Genomic DNA, 5,906 nt, shown 5'->3' on the forward strand with positions numbered 1-5,906 from the left:
TCCATATGCACAAAAAGCTTATTTCTCTCAAATTGTGTGCACAAATTTGTTTACATCCCTGTTGGTGAGCATTTCTCGCCAAGATAATCCATCCACCTGGCAGGTGTGGCATATCAAGAAGCTGATTAAACAGCACGATCATTACATAGGTGCACCTTGTGCTGGGGACAATAAAAGGCCCCTCTAAAATCTGCAGTTTTGTCACACAACACAATGCCACAGATGTCTCAAGTTTTGAGGGAGCGTGCAATTGGCATGCTGACTGCAGGAATGACCACCAGAGCTGTTTCCAGATAATTTAATGTTAATTTCTCAACCATAAGCCACATCCAACATCATTTTTGAGAATTTATCAGTATGTCCAACTGTAGACCACGTGTATTGCGTCATATGGGCGAGTGGTTTGCTGATGTCAACGTTGTGAACAAAGTGCCTCATGGTGGCTGTGGGGTTATGGTATGGGCATAAACAGATTTTTTTTCTCACCTTTATTGGCTCGGGGATTTGACCAGCCAGCAACCTTGCTGTAACTGGCCCAAAACACTACCCGAATGGCTACCTGCTGCAGTACTATTGCCAGCTCTCTTGGTATTGTATACGTGAAGACTGTATAGTGTTAGTGGTCAAGTGTGAGGCTGTTTTTCTTCCTCTTGTGTGTGGGTTTACTGGCTAATTAGGATATTATTGGTATAAAAGCTAAACTGGCAATTGCAAGTAACATGTTATTCTCTACTACCACTATTGACTTTATACTTCTTACATGGTTTGGTAATATAAATTCTTGTTGATGTAGACCCAGATTGAGAAGTGTGCTTCCCATACATTCTATTTCTATTGCTCATCCACTCGTTCTAGCCACTGTTTACCTAGCCAGTGTAATGGGATTTTTAATGATTGTGCCTGTCTTATAACTCATTTATGTGTTCTATTCAGGTGCTGTTCTAAACTCAGCAAAAAAAGAAACGTCCTCTCACTGTCAACTGAGTTTATTTTCAGCAATCTTAACATGTGTAAATATTTGTATGAACATAAGATTTAACAACTGAGACATAAACTGAACAAGCTCCACAGACATGTGACTAACAGAAATTGAATAATGTGTCCCTGAACAAAGTGGGGGTCAAAATCAAAAGTAACAGTCAGTATCGGGTGTGGCCACCAGCTGCATAAGTACTGCAGTGCATCTCCTCCTCATGGAGTGCACCAGATTTGCCAGTTGTTTCTGTGAGATGTTACCCCACACTTCCACCAAGGCACCTGCAAGTTCCCAGACATTTCTGGGGGGAATGGCCCTAGCCCTCATCCTCTGATCCAACAGGTCCCAGATGTGCTCAATGGGATTGAGATCCAGGCTTTTCACTGGCCATGGCAGAACACTGACATTCCTGCCTTGCAGGAAATCACGCACAGAGCGAGCAATATGGCTTGTGGCATTGTCATGCCGGAAGGTCATGTCAGGATGAGCCTGCAGGAAGGGTACCACATGAGGGAGAAGGATGTCTTCCCTTTAACGCACAGCATTGAGATTATCAGCAATGACAACAAGCTCAGTCCGATGATGCTGTGACACACCGCCCCAGACCATGACGGACCCTCCACCTCCAAATCGATCCCTCTCCAGAGTACAGGCCTCGGTGTAATGTTCATTCCTTCGACAATAAACGTGAATTCGACCATCACCCCTGGTGAGACAAAACCGCGGCTCGTCAGTGAAGAGCACTTTTTGCCATTCTTGTCTGGTCCTGCGATGGTGGGTTTGTGCCCACAGGCGACGCTGTTGCTGGGATGTCTGGTGAGGACCTGCCTTACAACAGGCCTACAAGCCCTCAGTCCAGCCTATTGCGGACAGTCTGAGCACTGATGGAGGGATTGTGCTTTCCTGGTGTAACTCGGGCAGTTGTTGTTGCCATCCTGTACCTGTCCCGCAGGTGTGATGTTCGGATGTAACGATCCTGTGCAGGTGATGTTACACGTGGTCTGCCACTGCGAGGAAGATCAGCTGTCCGTCCTGTCTCCCTGTAGCGCTGTCTTAGGCGTCTCACAGTACGGACATGGTAACTTATTGCCCTGGCCACATCTGCAGTCCTCATACCTCCTTGCAGCATGCCTAAGGCACGTTCACGCAGATGAGCAGGGACCCTGGGCATCTTTCTTTTGGTGTTTTTCAGAGTCAATAGAAAGGCCTCTTTGGTGTCCTAAGTTTTCATAACTGTGACCTTAGTTGCCTACCGTCTGTAAGTTGTTAGTGTCTTAACGACCGTTCCACAGGTGCATGTTCATTAATTGTTTATGGTTCATTGAACAAGCATGGGAAACAGTGTTTAAACCCTTTACAATGAAGATCTGTGAAGGTATTTTGGGTTTTTATGAATTATCTTTGAAAGACAGGGTCCTGAAAAAGGGCTGTTTCTTTTTTTGCTTAGTTTTATGTCGTAAGGCCTTACTTTGATGGCCAAGTTACACCCTAACACTGGAGTATATTTATAAACCAATTTCTGTGTCCATGCAAGTGGCTGACTGTACAAATCACCTATCAGTAGTTGAAATTTGGCAGTATGCCCAGACTGTTATTTGAGAATGAACGACCGGGTTTTGAGGACAAACTAACCATATCTCAGTTTCAAGGTCTCTGCTTAGAGAGGAGAAGCCTCGTGAGGTGTTGGTCTGTCACATGTTATGAAACAGTATTGCTCGGCCACATGAATGAAACAAAATGCTAATGATTAATTAATTATGCTATATCGTGCAAATATAACTTGTCTGTGTATAGCCGTATATATGACAACTGCTGGGACTGGGAGTGCTCCAGATTGACGTGTACTATGGTGCATTGAGTTGTTTGGAACCTCTCCAGCAAGCTAACAAACAATGATTAATTTAAGATTGACTTCAAGTGTCCCTGTGCAATAAAATGCCACAACACCAGCATGTCATCACTATCAGGCAAACTTGTAGGTACATTATGGGGTGTAGGCAGGATACTCTGATATACAGTTGGAAGGGTGTCATTAGGTAGGCTATTTATTTTCATTTTACAGAGTAATATAAATATCCTGTAAGTAATATTAGCCAAAAAACACTTACGCCCATTAAACTGAGCAATCGGGGGAGAAGGGCCTTGTTCAGGGAGGTGACCAAGAACCCAATGGTCACTCTGACAGAGCTCCAGAGTTCCTTTGTAGAGATGGGAGATTCTTCCAGAAGGACAACCATCTCTGCAGCACTCCCACAATCATGCCTTTATGATAAGTGGCCAAACGGAAGCCACTTCTCAGTAAAAGGCACATTACAGCCCACTTGGAGTTTGCCAAAAGGCACGTTAAAGACTCTCAGACCAAGAGAAACAAGATTCTCTGGTCTGATGAAACCAAGATTGAACTTTTTGGCCTCAATGCCAAGCGTCACGTCTGGAGGAAACCTGGCACTATCCCTACAGTGAAGCATGGTGGTGGCAGCGTCATGCTGTGGGGATGTTTTTCAGCGGCAGGGACTGGGAGACTAGTCAGGATCGAGGGAAAGATGAACGGAGCAACGTACAGAGAGATCCTTAATGGAAACCTGCTACAGAGCTCTCAGGACCTCAGACTGGGGCAAAGGTTCACCTTCCACCAGGACAACGACCCTAAGCACACAGCTAAGACAACGCAGGAGTGGCTTCGGGGCCAGTCTCTGAATGTCCTTGAGCGGTCCAGCCAGAGCCCGGACTTGAACCCGATCGACCATCTATGGAGAGACCTGAAAATAGCTGTGCAGCGACGCTCCCCATCCAACCTGACAGAGCTTGAGAGGATCTGCTGAGAAGAATGGGAGAAACTCCCCAAATACAGGTGTGCCAAGCTTGTAGTGTCATACCTAAGAAGACTCGAGGCTGTTATCGCTGCCAAAGGTGCTTCAACAAAGTACTGAGTAATGGATCTGAATACTTATGTAAATGTCATATTTCATTTGTATTTTTTGTATACATTTGCAAAATTTCTAAAAACCCATTTTTAATTTGTCATTATGCGGTATTTTGTGTAGATTAATGATGGAAAACAACTATTTAATGCATTTTTGAATAAGCCTTTCACGTAACTTGAATGTGGAAAACGTCAAGGGGTCTAAACACTTTCCGAATGCGGCCCAGAATTGTTTTGGTGTGAACTTCCCCATTTAATAGGAATTACCGTCATCTAAATGTGATTTGTGTCATTCTGAGCACCGTGGGTGGACGCCCTAATCATATGGGTTCGACAGATTTCTCAAATGTCTGCTAAATAAAAATGTTGACAGTCAAATGTCTGGCGTCACATTTTCCTTAAGGAAACTCTGCTCAGTAAAACCCAAGCAGCACACCACCCAACACCGAATGGCCTTGCAGAAGGTTGTTTTGAAGAGCAAGTTTCCCTTGTGTATGGGCTGGATTTATCTATGCATGAATGTATGATGTGAGCTCATCCACAAAGATCCTATATAAATCAGTTCTATATGTACAATAATTATGTCAGCTCGTCTACAGTGGTGACATACTAATGGACGGTCATCCTTAGGGAGAGAGTGTTAACTCTGTTGGAATGAAAATGGGTCTAAAGGAAAATTCTGCGCGGGCCTTTTGAAATGTTCGATTAATGACTTCTAGTCACGTCACCTTGTCACGTTCTGACCTCTATTTCCGTTGTTTTGTATTTATTTAGTATGGTCAGGGCGTGAGTTGGGTGGGCAGTCTATGTTTGTTTTTCTATGTTTTGGGGCATTTCTATGTTTTCGGCCTAGTATGGTTCTCAATCAGAGGCAGGTGTCATTAGTTGTCTCTGATTGAGAATCATACTTAGGTAGCCTGGGTTGCACTGTTTGTTTGTGGGTGATTGTCTATGTTGATGGCTTGTTTCAGCACAGTCCATATGATTAGCTTCACGGTTGTTATTTTGTTTACTGGTTTTGTATAGTGTTCAGTGTTCACTACTTTCTTTATTAAAGATTGACCATGGACACTTACCACGCCGCGTATTGGTCCTCAGATCCATCTCGCCTCTCCTCTTCAGATGAGGAGGACGGCCGTGACACACCTCTTATAATCCAGTGCCTTTCGCAGTGTTAAACACATTTGACAATGTCAACTTCTTTAGTGCGTCCTTAGTGCGGACTGGTTATTTGCTACCAATATGCTAAATAGCAACAACCGTTGCAGTAATGGTGATATTGAGTGTCTCCACTTGCTTCCATATTAAATAAGGTGTAGCTTGAAAATATATAGACCCAGGTGCAATGAAATGTGGTTTTAGCCCAACCCCGATTATCCAGGGCTCTATTCAATCTGTATCACTGAACTGTTACAGGTTGTGTGATAGAAATGTCAAGTTAATTTCTGATTGAGCCGACATATGCAGCAGTTACCGTGAATGAGGTCTCCACTAACGCGAGAACTTTGCCTTTTAAAATGCAATTATGCTGTAATGCTGAACTTCCATGACACGGATTGAATAGAGCCTGTAGTCAACTTTGATTTGCTCAGATTGATTCAAATAAATGCATTGCACGGCATATTTTCATATGTTTGGGTAATAAAGCATCAACATGGTCATCAAGTTAATTGCTTATTACTCACATCATTCACTTCTCTGAGAAGGGGGACTGATTTCCCCATAAATATAGAAACAAATCTGTCAAGATGATTTTTTTGCGGATTTTATTTTCTCAATGTATATGTGGTTGCAACGCAAATATGCAAATTCTGTCAACGAGTGATTTACTTATTCAAGCCTTTTCACCCACTTCTCTCGCTCTCTTTTGTCCTCTCTATTTCATATGTGTATATATATACTGTATCACAGGAGGTTGGTGGCACATTAATTGTGGAGGACGGGCTCGTGGTAATGGCTGGAGCGGAATTAGTGGAGTGGTATCAAATACAGTGCATTCAGAAAGTA

Source organism: Oncorhynchus mykiss, chromosome 20 (genome assembly GCF_057628025.1).
Source record: "Oncorhynchus mykiss isolate SJ-2025 chromosome 20, ASM5762802v1, whole genome shotgun sequence".
Lineage (NCBI taxonomy): Eukaryota > Metazoa > Chordata > Actinopteri > Salmoniformes > Salmonidae > Oncorhynchus > Oncorhynchus mykiss.